Source organism: Pseudorca crassidens, chromosome 17 (assembly GCF_039906515.1).
Source record: "Pseudorca crassidens isolate mPseCra1 chromosome 17, mPseCra1.hap1, whole genome shotgun sequence".
In the NCBI taxonomy this organism is placed as follows: Eukaryota; Metazoa; Chordata; class Mammalia; order Artiodactyla; family Delphinidae; genus Pseudorca; species Pseudorca crassidens.
Genome location: NC_090312.1, coordinates 52767947 through 52784421, shown reverse-complemented (window position 1 = coordinate 52784421; position 16475 = coordinate 52767947). Strand labels below are relative to the sequence as shown.

At 36.3% G+C, this 16475-nt stretch overlaps 1 protein-coding gene and 1 pseudogene across 26 annotated transcripts in view; one reads left to right on the top strand and one right to left on the bottom strand.

Moving 5' to 3' along the window:
• The window catches only part of LOC137210251 (UDP-N-acetylglucosamine--peptide N-acetylglucosaminyltransferase 110 kDa subunit pseudogene), a 632586-nt pseudogene that overhangs the window by 291412 nt on the left and 324699 nt on the right, over window positions 1-16475 (top strand).
• The window catches only part of LOC137210238 (UDP-N-acetylglucosamine--peptide N-acetylglucosaminyltransferase 110 kDa subunit-like), a 111670-nt gene that overhangs the window by 73274 nt on the left and 21921 nt on the right, over window positions 1-16475 (bottom strand). The window lies entirely within an intron of this gene.

Sequence of the window (16475 nt, the reverse complement as noted above, 5' to 3'; positions counted from 1 at the left end):
TATAATATTCTTTTTAATCATTACTAATTTCCAAAGGTGAAGAAAACCTTGTTAAAAAAAATATGTAAGCTGATTGTTTTTCTGGAAACAAAATAAAGGCTCAACTAGGAACCCTGCATTAAAAAAGAGAACCTGAAATGCACATTCCAAATCTACTTCGAGACAGAAAGACCCCCAAATTCCTTCCAGTTTCCTAAGATTTTTCCACTATAATTTTTTTTCGTTATTGTCTTCTTCATAAAATGTTAGTTATATTTTGGGGTTTTGCTATTGCATAGTTTAGCATATATAAGGAAATCGTCTTTCCAATTCACTAATAAAAAAGGGAGTACAGGAGAGAAGAAGGAAGAGAGGGAAGGAGGAAGGAATAAATAGAGAGCAAACCCACGTGGCTAAAAGAAACTGACCTGAGAAGACAAAACAGTTCATAATTTAAAATACTATATAATACAAATGAAGTTAAAGATGTGTTTCCCCAGAAGAGGACTGACTTGAAGTAAATTGATATGATTTGCTGGAAAACACCCTGTATTTCCCTGCTTTAGTGAAACAGTCAGTCATAGAAGAGCTCTATCTACAGGGAAATTATGAAAGAAATAATCTTCATTTCTCCATGATTCTTTAAAACCAAATTGGACTTTATTCCTTCTTATTTCTCTCTCAAACTCCACTCCTCGACATAGAAAATAGCATTCTGGAATGACTTAGAATTAGAGATCAGTCAATATTTCATGATTTTAAGGTTCTTCATTAGGAACAATGTGAATTTGGGCCTAATAATCCTAATCCTAGCTTTTTCTTTAGTTCTATAGTTCTATTAGGCCATGTTGTTAGAGCACTGTTTACACTTATTGCCAATAGTCTCTGGATTGGAGGTCAAACTGTTCCTTACCTTCTTCAGCATACCCTTCAATGATTAAATGCCCCCAAGGACTTTTAAGAATCATTTTCATCTTGTAAATATTTTTAAATTGACATCTTAACTTTATAGTTGCTTCCCCTGTGAGGGAAAGAGACTAGGGTGATGGAGGGTTTTTGGTTCTTACTTTGTATTTTTTCAAGTACTTATTACTTTTTAAATTAAAATCAAGGAACCAGCACAAGAATGCTAGTAAGGTATAAGTGAGATGTAATGCTTGGTGTGCATAAGGGTTCAACAGTCCACTGTGAGAGTGCAGCCTTTTGAACAACCTCAGTGATAAGTGGGAACCACTTGTCCAAGACTATTTTATTTAAGATGCAATACTCATTTCTATCCCCTTCAATACATTTTAAGTACCCCAAGCTAGAATAATGGGGCTAGAGTTGCAAGAAGAATATTATACCAAACAGGGGCAATATAAAAAAACATCACAATCAAATTTTCCTTATTAAAAATAAGTCAAAAACCTAAATACAATATTATTCCACAGAGTTTTAAGGTATATTAAAAACATTGTGATAGGATGTTTCAAAAATTATGGTACAATCCCCTTCTGACACCCTCATTCCTGAGTCACCACTTCAGTAGGACTGGGTTTGGCATACTCAACCCACATGATGAGACAATAGCAAAAGAGCTTGATGGGTCAATTGCCGAGGACTAGCCCACTAGGTTCTGAAGACAAGTGGACCAGGTGCTCCCACTGTCCAAGCCAACCACCAAACCTGTGAGTGAGGCTGTCTCAGACCAGCTCTCACTCAGCTGATCCATCAGTTGACTAAAACTGCATGAAGGAGCCCAGATAAAACCAAAAGTAAAACACTACCCAGATGAATCCAGTCCCAAATGGCCAAGTAATTGCTATTTTAAGCCACTAAGTTTTTTGTTGTTGTTGTTTTGTTTTTTATATCTTTATTGGAGTATAATTTCTTTACAATGGTGTGTTAGTTTCTGCTTTATAACAAAGTGAATCAGTTATACATATACATATGTTCCCATATCTCTTCCCTCTTGTGTCTCCCTCCCTCCCACCCTCCCTATCCCACCCCTCTAGGTGGTCACAAAGCACCAAGCTGATCTCCCTAAGCCACTCAGTTTTGAGGTGGTTTGTAATACAGCAAAAGCTAATCTATACTATAATACAATTTGGTCAAGTGGGTTTATCCTTGAGAATGCAAGGTTGGTTCAGTATCAGCCAATCAATTCATGTGATTCACTGTATTAGTTAAATAAAAGGAGAAAATCATATCATTCTTTTAAGATAGAGGACATAAAAAGCATCCCATGAGGTTCAAAATCTATTGGGTGGGGTAACTTTTATAAAACTAGATCCAAATAATAACTATCTTTCCTTGATAAAGGCTATATACCAAAAATACATGGCACATGTATACACTAACAAAAATTATTATACTACTATTTTTTTTAAAAAATTAGCATTTCCTTTAAGGAGAGAATTGAGATAAAGATTTCTAACATTACTGATCTATTGGAACTGACCTTTTTGGAGCTGTGTATTGAGAGAAATAGAAAGAGAGAGAAGGTTTAGAAGAATATAGATAAAAATGTCATATTTATAGATTGTTTTGATTATGTATTTAATTGGAAACACAGGAAAATCAATAAGCTATTAAATCTAAGAGAAGAGCTCAACATAGGGGCTGGAAAAAATTAATACACCAAAATCAATTGTGTTCCTCCATAGCATCAATATCTAGATACAATACAAGATGAATTTACCATAGTAACAAAACCTAGAGAGTATGGGGTTTCACCTAATAAATTATGCAGAAAATCTTCATAATGAAAACTTTATTAGAGGACACATGAGTAAAAGAAATATATATCACAGGTATGGATGAGATGACTTACTATAATAATATAAATGTCCTTATATTAATCTATAAAATTAAATGCGACTGTAATAAAAGGCCACGCTTTTTTTTTTTTTGAGGGACAGCATAAAAAAGTGATTCTAAAATGTCTCTGGGGGACTTCCCTGGTGGCGCAGTGGTTGAGAATCCGCCTGCCAATGGAGGGAACATGGGTTCAATCCCTGGTCCAGGAAGATCCCACATGCCACAGAGCAACTAAGCTGGTGCACCACAACTGCTGAGCCTGCACTCTAGAGCCCACGAGCCACAACTACTGAAGCCTACGAGACTGGAGCCTGTGCTCCGCAACAAGGGAAGCCACTGCAATGAGAAGCCTGTGCACCACAACAAAGAGTAGCCTCCTGCCACACCACTCGCTCCAACTAGACAAAGCTCACACGTAGCAATGAAGACCCAATACAGCCAAAAAGAAAAAAAGAAAAAAAAAAGAGCAGATTGCTCTATCTCCTATAAGAACATTAAAATAAAATAAAATAAAATAAAATGTAACTGGAAGAATAAAGTTCTCCATACAGCTAAGGTAGTTTTGAAAAATAAGCTCAAAATGGAGAATGTGCCCTATACATTAAGATATAGTGGGAAGTCATGATAGATAAGAACTGTGTGATGCCCTTGGAAGAAACGGCAAACAAGAAAACAAATCAAACAGGTGGCCTAGAAATAGAGCTATATACAGATAGGAAGTTGGCACATGAAAGAGATGGAATCATAGTCCAATGGAGGAAGTTGAATTACAGCTTTTGGGGAAACAGTCTCATTTTCAAAAGAGATATGAGACTGGATCTTAACCTAGTGATATCACTTATGTTGTACCCAGTCCTATATAGCTCACCTAATCTTCACAAAAAATTCCATAAGGCATAAACTATTATCCTCATTTTACAGGTGGAAAAACTGAAGTATGAGAGATAAAATGACTAGCCTAAGAAGTACATGGTGGAGCTGGAACTTAAACCCCACAGAAATCATTCTATTAACCATTATGTTATATAATTCCACCTAATGTACAAAACTAAAATACAATAGTTTTAATATCTAAATGTGAAAAATAAAATCTAGAGAGAATAAAAGAAATTGCAAGGTAATATATTTGTGATTTCAGGGTAAGAGATGAAATAGATCTTTGAAAAATAAAGAAGCATACATTGTATGAAGCAAAAGTGATGAATTTAACTATATTAAAATTATAAATTTATTAATATAAAAAATCTGATTTAAAATATGGGCAGAAGAGCTGAATAGACATTTTTCCAAAGAAAACATACAGATGGCCAACAGGCACATGAAAAGATGCTCAACATCACTAGCCATCAGGGAAATGCAAATCAAAACCACAATGAGAGATCACCTCACACATGTCAGAATGGCTATCATAAAAAAGAACAAAACTAACAAGCCTTGGCGAGGATGTGGAGAAAAGGGAACCCTGGTACTCTGTTGGTGGGAATGTTAACTGATGTAGCCACTAGAGGGGTGGGATAGGGAGGGTGGGAGGGAGACACAAGAGGAAGAAGATATGGGGACATACGTATATGTATAGCTGACTCACTTTGTTATAAAGCAGAAACTAACACACCATTGTAAAGCAACTATACTCCAATAAAGATGTTAATAAAAACAAAAACAAAACAGAGCAACCAGATAATCCAGTAATTCCACTCCTGGGTATATATCTGAAGAAAACAGAAACACTGATTTGAAAAGATGCATGCACCCACATCCAGTGTTTATAACAGCATTGTTTACAATAGCCAAGATATGGAAGCAACCTAAGTGTCCATCAACAGATGAATGAATAAAGAATACGTGCCATATGTACACAATGGAACACTGCTCAGCCATAAAAAATGTTAAATTTTGCCATTTGCAACAACATAGATGGACCTGGAGGGTATTATGCTTAGTGAAATAAGTCAGACAAAGACAAATACTGTAATGATATCACTTATAAGTAGAATCTAAAAAATAAGACAAATGAATGAATACAACAAAACAGAAACAAATTCACAGATATAGAAAACAATCTAGTGGTTACCAGTGGGGAGAGGGAAGCGAGAGGGGCAAGATACAGACTGGTAATTAGGAAGTGCATATAACTATGTATAAAATAAACGAGATACAAGGATATATTGTAGGGCATGGGGAATATAGCCAATATTTTATAGTAACTTTCAATGGAGCATAATCTATAAAAATATTGAATCACCATGTTGTACACCTGAAATTAACATAATATTGTAAATCAATTATACTTTAATAAAAAATTAGAATTTTATGTACAATAAAGGATACCAAAGTCAGACTGAAAAACAGTTGATGGGTAGAAGACATATACATTATCTAAAACCCAATAAAGGACTCAACATCTGAATACAAAAACTTCTACATCTCTAAAGACACAGAATACTCAATAGAAAAATGAGTGAAGGTCATGATAGGTAATTCACAGAATGGAAAACATGAATAGCAAGAAAGTATATGAAGACCTAACTTTTCTAGAATCAGAGCAATGCAGAATTAAAACACCTTACTTCATATGAATCCACACATGCCAAATTTCCAGAAGTTAAAATGCAAATTATGCCGTGGAGCAACTACGCCTGCGCACCACAACTACTGAGCCTGCGCTCTAGAGCCTGGGAGCCACAGCTACTGAGCCCGCGCGCCTAGAGCCTGTGCTCCGCAACAAGAGAAGCCACTGCAATGAGAAGCCTGCGCACCGCAACGAAGAGTAGACCCCACTCGCTGCAACTAGAGAGAGCCTGAGTGTAGCAACGAAGACCCAATGCAGCCAAAAATAAATAAATTGATTAATTTTTAAAAATGCAGATTAACAGCATGTGGTGACAAAGGATATGGCAAGAGAGAAATTCCAAGTATTGCTGGTGAGGGGAAAATGGTACAGCTATTCTGGGGAGGAATCTGTGAAATAAGGCATATATATGACTTCTACCTCAGCCATTCCACGGCTGCACTGTTACTCTGCACTGTTACTCAAGGGGACATATGGAAAGAGTGTATTAATGCTTTATGGTGGACATAAAGTGTTGAAAATAGCCTAAGTATGTATCACCAGGGTAATGGATAAGCAAAACATGGTATTAACGTAGTGGAATATTAGACAGTGGCCAGAAGCAATAATTTCTATGGAGCAACACAGACAAATTTTAAAACAATAATTTTGTGTAGAAAAAATAAAAGAATAGGATGTGATTTTTAGTCGATACTACTTTTGCAAAAAGTAGAAAATACAAAACAATTCGGTATTTCAAATATATACATATGTTTAAAATAACTATGAAAGGTGAGTTGGGAAATTACATATTAAATGGCCCAAATGGTGCTATATAGGGGAAAATAAAGGAAATAAATCTGGCAGAGGAACGTCGGGGCCAAAACCAATCTTAAAAGTATTAGAAAATAGAGTGACCATACACACTGATGATAGAGTAACATGAACTGAGGCATATGGTCCGTTTTGAGTAAATGCCTTAAATACAAACTAAAAAAATAATGTCATAAGATTTACAAGCACTATAAAAATATTTAGCAGTATTGCAGTAGATAGTAGAAATATATAACCTTTCAACTTAAATAAAAACAAGACTGATGAAATATCATCTTTGTTCCCATGTCATCCATGCTAAGGAAGAAATAATAAATCAGCTTTTAAGATAGAATTTTTTACAATGAGAGATAAAAAACAAACAAAAAGAAACCCTAACTGTTTATCCCATGAAGGGAGAAAAAAACAATTTGAAAAGTCAGAGTAGAACTCTCTGAGGACAATATTTAACATCAATTTTTGTAAAACAGAATTTTAAGAAGCTGGTTTTGAATTGTTTATAGAGTTTCTAATTAGCATGCTGAGGAAATACAGGCTCCAATCTTAATCCAGAAGCAAATAAAAAGTTCTGACTCTTAAAATTCTAGGCTCTAGAGTAGGTGCGTGCTGGTGTGCTGGTGTGTATGTGTGTGTGTGTGCACATTTGCTGTGTGTTTTCGATAAACTCAAGAGTACATAAGGGTGTATGTTATTACATTGTAACAATTCTTGAGCAAGTCTAACTGAAGGTCAGTAGCAAACAGGTAGATGCCGCTTGGGTGGCCCCCCAAACTCTCAGGTAATGCGCAGATCTGGCTTGGCAATCATGTTCTGCTTTTAGACATAATGCATTTTTATGTTCTTGTTAGCATTGAAAGACTAACTTGAATATTCTGCAACTGATGAAATGGACAACAGAGCAGTAACCTAGAGTTTACACGTATTTGGGGCAGTAAAACTTTAGTTCTAGATTTAACTTGGATTTTAGTCCTAATTTAACTTGGATTTTCTACAACGCATTTTTTTCCTATAAACTGGAGGTATATACCACCATAATCCTAAAACACCTGTGACTTTGGGCTTCAGGGGTCTAAGCCTTCTCTCTAAGTGACTGAAAGGTACAACTAGATATTAGACCTGTCTAAAAATTGTCCTTTTCGGTCCTCACATACAAGGGTTCAGCTTGATTTTTGGATAGCTGACAGTAAAAAAAAAAAAAAAAAAAACTGTGCAAAGAGCTAATGCCTTTTGCTACAAGACAAAACAATTTCTCCTGGACATGCAGTAATAGGAGGCAATGCCATGTGTTGGAAGCATGCACATATTTTATGATAGATATTAATCTGGAGGTTAACAGCTAGGTGCTCTGGTTGAAGTAGTTTATTCCAAACATACATATAATGTTAACCCACTTTGTAACAAAGCCTTCAACATTTCATATGCAAATTCATTTTTCTTTCTAGTTTAAGCCCAAGGAAATCCCTATAAATCTTGTCTCCAAAGAGAAAATATAAAGAATTCATAAGATTAAGGAGTTCTTATCAACTGTATAAAAATCTAGAAATGTACTAACTAGACAAAAATGTAGACGTCTAAGAGAACGTCCAACAAATAGAAAAGTAGAGGACTGCACTGAGATTGTAATCCTGAGAAAAATACATTATTTCTAAATGAAAAAGTAAAAGGAGATAGTATAAATTAAAGCCAGAAGAAAATTTAAAACCTACAAAAATACGAGTCAATACAAAGTTAAAAACCCATGAATTTTACTATATACCCAAAGGCTTCACAAAAGATCTCATGAATATCACAAATTAAAATAAAACAAACAAAAGCCAGAAATATTGTTTTCCCCAAATTGTACTACTACCTGCTTATTGCTTCAGTGGTAAGAAGAAAAATTATCTTCAAATAGTTAAATTGTATACCTACTTATATTTTAACTCTTAGATGGATCTTGTTATATAATATATATGATCTCTAAAGAAAACTTGTTGGTTGTTTATTTTGGCATCTGTTAGGAAATTCCTATTTAATTAGATAAATCTCTTTAGATAACTCTTAAATAAAAATAGATGCAAATATAGTATGTTTCATATCATTCATTTTAGACCTCTAAGAGTTGGAAAAGCTCAACCTGGAGAAGAAACTAGTTTTATTGAGGGAAGAAACTACTTTCCAGTTTAGAAGAGGAGGGATTATCCCATTTCTGTAGAGGAAGCAATCAGGAAGATACAGAAAGAATGATCCTTGCCTAGTGCTAAGACCAGAACTACTGTGAATATTGTACCAGATCTTGTAAAAACAGTCACTGTGCTGGCACTCACAGGCCTGGGTCATGGTGTGTTCAACAATAAAACTTTGTTCCAAAGGATGGAACTCCTTCAGGCCAAAAAGCTTTCACCTGCATTATTCCATTAACCTCACTGTTTTGTTATGGGAAATGTGTTTATTTTTTGAAATGACATTGAAATATATCCTTAAAGGAACACTTTAGGTCTCAACAAGATTCTCTTCTCTTTCAGCCAACACATTACATTTTAGAAATCAACAGTCTACTTCTTTCTTTAAATCATCACATTTCAAAGCTGTAGCAGCTAATAAATGTTAATATAATTTTTCCAAAACTGCAATCTCCCTAAATTTCTATGCTGTCTTCTTTATCCTGTCTTTTCAAGGTAACGGTATCTTTCCAGTTTTCTTAGCATTATCAGGATTACGGATTTTGTTCATTGTTAAAGTTCATTATTTATGGACATAAGTTAATGTAAATGCAAAAATATCTCGTATTATTCACAAGCTGGCTGACTTAAATAACTTGCTCTTAAAACAACTTTACTGCTCTCCAATCTGTTCAAATGCACGGAAATATAAATTCAGGATGATGTGGCTTTTCTGCAATGCTTTCTTTTCAGGCTGCAGTCTACATGACAGCATTATATCTTATCCTTGCTGCTGTTGTTGTTCAATCTATAAAATCTCTCTTGAAGACCCCAAAACAGCTTGTAATTTAAACTTTTACTTTTGGTGACTCACTGTTTTCAAATTGCCATCTCTGACCATATCCCCCTTCCAGGGGAATTTATGCAGACTCTTAACCCATAATTGCTTTACTCTTTACCTCTATTTCTGGGTTCTTAAATTAACTCTTACATCAGTGTTCTTCATTAATCAAATTATTTTTTCTTAGGAACTTTCCCTGGAAGTAAGTTCATGCTATTTTTGACAAACAAACATTTGACCTCTGAAAGAATTCTTATGGAAATGGGTTTATATCCCAAATGCACCACCAAAAATCTTTGTGACCTTGCATAAACGTCCCTTACCATTTCAGGTGCTATCTTTGCTTGACTCCAAAGTGAACTGATTAAAACTATAAGCATCTAGCTGTTATGCACTTTTGTCTCAGTTTGGTCAATGAAACTCTCAAAAATCCATCAGATTTTCATTATTTTTTATCATTAGCCTGTTTGTGTAAAATAAGTTACCATTTATGGAGCCAGTGTTCTCCTTTATTCCGGCATCCAATCATTGTAAATATTTCTCATGGACACATTCTTAGAAGGCCTATGAATAACCTGGCCTCTTACTGATTCTCCCTTTTGGAGTCTTACTAGCCAGACTTCCCCAATAACTTTCAGAGAGAGTTTTCCCCCTTTCCAGGTCTTCTTTTTGACTTCTATACGCCACAGAACTTTCAAAAGTCAACACACCAATACTAATGTTACCACATACCCTCCAAAAAGCTCCAAGCTGTTTATGCCTATTCATTACATTAATACTTTATCAAAACTTGTCCAATTGAGTAGTTTTAGCACAGATATTTTACACAGTTTAGCACAGACATGCTCTGTTTAAGGTTGACAGATCCATTAGGAATTAACTTTCTGGTACATTTTCCCTCTGACATTTTCCTCACAACTGCGTTTCCTCATAATTGAGCCACCAGTTATCTCTTGCCTATAGAAAGGCAGATAAGAGAAAAGAAAGCTAAGTGAGAAAAGATATGTAAATAGAATAGCACAATATTGGACACATAATAAGTATTCAATAAATGATAGCAAGTATTCTTACACTTATCCTCACATTAGTTTATATGTATTAAAAACTGTTTACTGGACTCAACTCTTACTTCCATTTCTCATTAGATCCTCACAGAAACCTTGGAGGAAGCGAGGTTTTATCCCCATTTTACAGGTTGGGAGACTGCAGCCTAGAGGGCTTAAGTACCTTAACTGAAGTCATATAGTCAAGAAATAAGCCTATATTTGTCACAATCACTTGCCCATGCTTTGACGTGACACCACCACCCATCATTTACCCAGCTTCACCAAGGTACTACTAAATTTTTTACTCTTATTCTCCTCTCTTTGCTTCATACTGCCATTGTCACCAGCCCAGTCAAATTCACTTTTAATTTTCCAATGTTAATGAAGGAAGTAGAAGGTGGAAATTGAGGTTAAAGGAGGAAACTTTAATGTTATTCAAGGATGACTTCATCTTAACTTCCAGCCTTCGTTTGCCCATTCTCTGCTCCAGTCACACACAGAGTATTTGCTATCTCTTCCATAAGTCTTGACTTTTCTTGTCTTTATGCCACTTTTCTTTTCTCCATTTGCAATGAATCTCCCTTTCCCTTGGTTCTTCACCACTTCTTACTCCATACTCTCCATTAAAATTCAAATCTACCTTTAAAGTCCAACTCATATACCAGTTCTGTCCTGCAGTCTCCTGGATCTGCCAAGTCAGAACTAACCACTTGCTCCTCCGTGCTCCTGCAATGGCAATGATGTTAGAAGGGCGAGTGATTTTACAGCTTGCTCACCACCTGTGGGAAATATGTCCTCTTTGCCCTTCCACATCTTTTCTCCACCCAACTCTATATGGATGGCTTGCATGGCTTATCTTAGTAAGTGTCCTTGCTCTGGCTTCTGTTTGGCTCAGAAATGAAGAGTACCAATAGAAGACTGTAGGGAATGAAGGAGGGGACTCAAGTTAGGGTAATAATTCTTGCCAAATTGCTGGGAGTTGGCTGCATCCCCCAACTAACGTATAGTGCTTCTCTGTGGGGCGTCACAGCATCTTTGGGGAGGACTCTCTCTCCAGCAAGGCTTTCCTTCTCTTTCATCTCCTATAAAGTAGCCACACTTTTACTGAACCCAGGGCACTACACTCTCTCTTGATTCTCTACAGTGGGCTCAATTTATCCTTATTGATGTACCCCTGATTTCCTGCTGAGACCCTGTCTGATGAACTTCGTAATAATGCTCTTCTAAGCTGTTAATTTTACAAACCACATTATTACACTTATTAGAAGAATGTCTTCAGGATGTGTCAGTAAGCTCTGATTGATAATGGTAAACAGCTAGAATTTATGGAACATAAAGTATGCTTTGTTTACTCTCTTGAGTACACCATGTGCATTCTTCTAATTAATTAAAATCACTATTAGCTAAGCAAGACACACAGATGCTAAGAGGTTCCCAGAAGTAACTTGCTCATGGTCACCCCAGTGTCTCAGTAGTGTTTAGGACTCAGATCTGTCCAAAGCCTAAACCTTAAGTTCTAGGTCTAAGCAGTGGGTCTCAAACTTGAGTATGCATCAGCATCACCAAGAGAGCTTGCTGAAACAGGTAGTGGGCCCCACCCCCAGAGTGTCCGAGTCTGTAGGTCTGGAGCAGGGCCCAAGACTTTTTATTTCTAAAAATTCCTACGTGCAGCTGATGTGCTGGTCTGGGTACCAGACTTTGAGAACCACTAGTCCAGGCATTTTAGGTCCAGAATTTCAGGTGTTAGAATAATTTTCTGGTGATAAATTGTCAGAAAAAAAAAAAAAGCACTGCATTTTCCTGTTTGTAAGGAGGTAATACATTCAATCTTAAAGAGTCAATAATGGGGCTAAGTATTTAAGAAAGAAGAGTTATTCTCCAGGAAGATGGGAGGAGATGGACATTCTAAGGACAGGAATGCCCTTTCAGGAAACTTGCAAAGGGAACAGAAAAATAACATAGTAAGATTCTGCTATCCAGTGTTCACAGAACATGAGTGGGATACTCTTGACTGTAAAATGGGAAGCCAACTTTTGCTCACCATATACATACCTTATTCAGTACAAATGTTTATTAAGAATCTCCAAAAGCTAGACACTAGGCATCAGGGCTACACTGATAGAGCAGATAAAGTGCCTGGCCTCAGGGAGCTTGTGCTTCAGAGGATGTACATCAGCTAGATAGACTGAATGATGGATACTATATTGGGTTCACACTTCGTCTCAAGAAAAAAATATATCCATAGACGTGATCCAGGAGACAAATGGCAAAAGACCTAGCTTCAAAGTGAGTGTTAATTTCATTAAATGGTAGGTAAAAATTATTTTATATGCCGAGATAGGCTCTGCTTAAAAGACACAATATTCCTCCAAACGTATTATACAAGCCAGCTTATAAACCTGTGACTTTTTCTAGGAGAAATGTTGCCTTCTTTCCCAAGAAGGGAGCAGTAGGGGTCGGGGTGGAAATAGTTTCATCATCAGAGGCACAGTCTCACTACTACTGCTCAGCTCCAATTCGCAACCTTTTGAATGCTTTCCAGACTAAGTAATTTAGCAAAGTGATGAAGAAAACATGGCCCATTAATCTTATGATGCGTGTTATAACTTCACTCTGGGTTTAGCATAGGAAAAACATTATTTGCATTGATTAGAAATATGCTTTATGGCTGCATATATTATTCACTCTGAAGATTCTAAAATTATTAGCTGGGTTGACATGATGAACTGCACAGGAGTACTTCTAGATGGCATCTCAATGTCATCTGTTACTCACATCATATAGGTCTAGGAATCAATATGTATTTTACTCAATATGAGATCTTATTCCAAACATCAAAATATACCTGTTTTTATTCGATGGTTATCATCATGAAATTAGCAGCTAAACGTCATTTAGAAAATTCAAAGCAAGTAAATTACTGTATTAACTGTCCAACTATGATTATGACTTTCCTCCACTTATAGCTGAACCTAATATAATGATCTGGTCAGTCTGACTAGGAGGATTTATTCATTAATTTACTCAAATGTTCTGAGGTATATTTTGAAGGACTTAAATTATGGTCTGGTTTGTAGGATCCAACAGTAAGGGTGCAGGTTTATCTCCTACAAGCTCTGTGACCTTGCCCAAGTGACTTAGCATCTCTGAGCCTCACCTTCCTAATCTGTAAAATGGAAACAATAATAGAACCCAAGTTGTAAAGCTGAAGGAAAAAAAGTAATATGGTAATGTATTTTGGCACAAAAGAGCAGTTACGCTGATGGTCATTATTTGTGAATATTGTTGCTAAGATTATTGAAAACCTGTTTTGTGTTAGGTGCTGTTCAAGGACTAGAATTTTAAGACTGTTCTTCACCTTTATCCCAGTTTTACCTGCAAAGTTCTGCCATGCACTGGAAAAACATACTGGTATTTCTAGGGAAGGGGACCACTCAGGTGACATTTTTGTTTCACCAGGTAGATAAAGTATACAAAGGTTATAGTGTATCTTTTGAGTCCTTTGGATGTCTAGTTACCTTTCACTAGAATGATTCTAGTAGATCCTGATAGATACCTGAGACAAGGTCAGGTCAGTGACGTTGGTACCTTTGCTGGCTTAAGAGCATAGGGCAGAAACACAGGAAGAGAGGTCTTCCTTTTCCACTCCTGTTACTAAGAACCCTCTTGAATAATGACAATCTGAAACAGATCACTACATTGTTGCATGCTGTAGAATCAAAGCAGTGTACAAAGCAAAGAGCACTGGCCTCCATTATACGTGCATTTCACTTGAGATTCACTTTTCTAGACCGTGGTGAAAGCAGATGTTTCAACACTTTCCAGGTACTGGAATATTACAATCTGGCCATCACCAGCACTGCATGTTTGATCACACTATTCCCTGCAAATGGAATGCTGTTCCATCAAGGTCAGATTGACCAGTGCAAATACCTCATTTTATCGTACGGTCAGAACCAAATTAACTTACTGAAATTCTGCCCAGCTCAGGGTCTACCTTCTCTGTGAAACCTCCTGTGAGATCCCAAGTTACAAACAACTCTATCTTCTTCAGAAGACATTGTATACTATATAAATAGTAATTGACATATAAATGTATGTATATGTGTGTGTATTTCTTTGTTACATTAAGTTATAACTCCTGTGGTTTCTCTTCTTAACTAAACTGGACCCCTTATCATCACAGTGGCCATGTACATCATTGTATCCTCCAAAACATCCAGAATAATATCATGGATTCAGTATAAAGTTGTTTAATAGAAAACAATTAACTAACCACTGCAGAATACTAGTGTCTCTCAAGGTGTGTTCAGTGGATCATAAATCCTGTGAGACAGTCCATGAAGGAAAAGATTTCAAATAAATTTGGGATCTGTTGTCCACTACATCTCCTTATCAGAGACTCATAATTCACAAGACTCGTGAAAAGCCCTGTAGCAAAGAAACTGTTGACTTAGTTTGACCCAGTATTTCTCTTACAAGCGTATCAGTTCTGGAGGTCAAGGACATTTTCCACCTCTAATACAACATCTCTACTGCCTAGTAGAGTGCCTGGCACTTAGTAGACACCTAATAAATATTTGAATAAGTTTCAACATACATTCCCCTTTTAAGCTATAGAAGAAAAACATAGTATATAGTATATTTTGATTTACTTGGGGAGAATAATAATATGAATAGATAAATTTACACAAATCATTTTAAAGTATATATATTTGATAATACTTTTTTCCACAAATCTACACAACTGCACATTTAGTGGTGATAGTAAACGAACTACACTTGCTTCTGAAAACTTGCTAAGAAGGATGGCTACTAAAAACTACAACTTGAACCCAAAACAATTGATTTAGTTCATTGGTCCCCACTCCTTAGCAGTTTTAATATAGAAGAAAATAGACGCATATATTTCTTTTCTGCCATAATATGACATCATATAAGGAATGCTATGTTATTAGCTAGAAATAAGATTTGCTTTTGTTATTTTAGTACATTTGATCACAAAAGAATAATTCTAGATTTTTTCCCCTCCTGTGACTCTCACAGCATCCCCATCTAAAATAGACTTTGGTGATTTAGATCAAATGTCATATCAATTGTCCTAGACTGCTTACTATGTGCTTTCATTATAGATTTTAATGTCAATAGAGAAAGGAGAAGGAAAAGTCAGAGGGAAATGAAACAGGTGTAGGCAACACCTCTTTCTACTACCGACATTTCTCAGAATTCTGGGGGAAGTTGCATCTATAAGTGGAAAGTTTTTCACCATGGAACTCACGGTGGTTGAACGTCTCATGAATTTTTTTTTCACTACTGAAGAAAACTATGTTTGATTTTACCATAACTGAAAAGTTCTCCTGTTTCTACTTCTGAGGTTTGCCCTCAAGACTATTGTTTACCTAATGGAAGTGACTCCTATGCATGGAGGAAAAAGTGCACCATTTGAAGGAAAAGCTAAAGGAGTGATACTCAGGTAGCTCCTCATTCCACCAATGAAAATGTACACATAGATTTTCCACTTTACACCTCATTTTACACCTTATTTTCATGATTTTGAAATTAATATGTAGGGTCTGATGAGTTTGTCAATAGTCTATAATTATTAGTGTTATTAAAATAGAATACAAATGATAAGCCATATGTAAACTTGCTGTGCGAATAAACTGCTATACCCCAAATAATACAAATGAGTGAATGGCAGTAAATACTAAGAGGGATTAACAACATAAAGGATATTAAAAACACACATAAAGGATATTAAAAAAATGATGACTGTATTTCATATTTATGTGTCTTTTTCTCTCTCACTCTTTTTTTTTTTTGCGGTACGCAGGCCTCTCACTGTTGTGGCCTCTCCCGTTGCGGAGCACAGGCTCCGGACGCGCAGGCTCAGCGGCCATGGCTCACGGGCCCAGCCACTCCGTGCCATGTGGGATCTTCCCGGACCGGGGCACGAACCCACGTCCCCTGCCTCGGCAGGCAGACACTCAACCACTGCACCACCAGGGAAGCCCTTCTCTCTCACTCTTACTCAACTCCTAAATAACTACGAGAATATGCTCACAAATGGTAAGCATGTTTTGGATGTTCAATGTGTGTTTGTGGGGAAGAACAAAAAAAAAACTGCCTCAATTAGGTCAAATATCATACAAGAGATGAATGAGATTAGAGATGGGATTGGGATTTGTGTTAGTTACTCAATAGCTAACCAATCACAGATATGACAGTGTAGTGCAATATGCAAATATACTTTTAAACAACTTCTCTTAAGTTATCTACTGTCT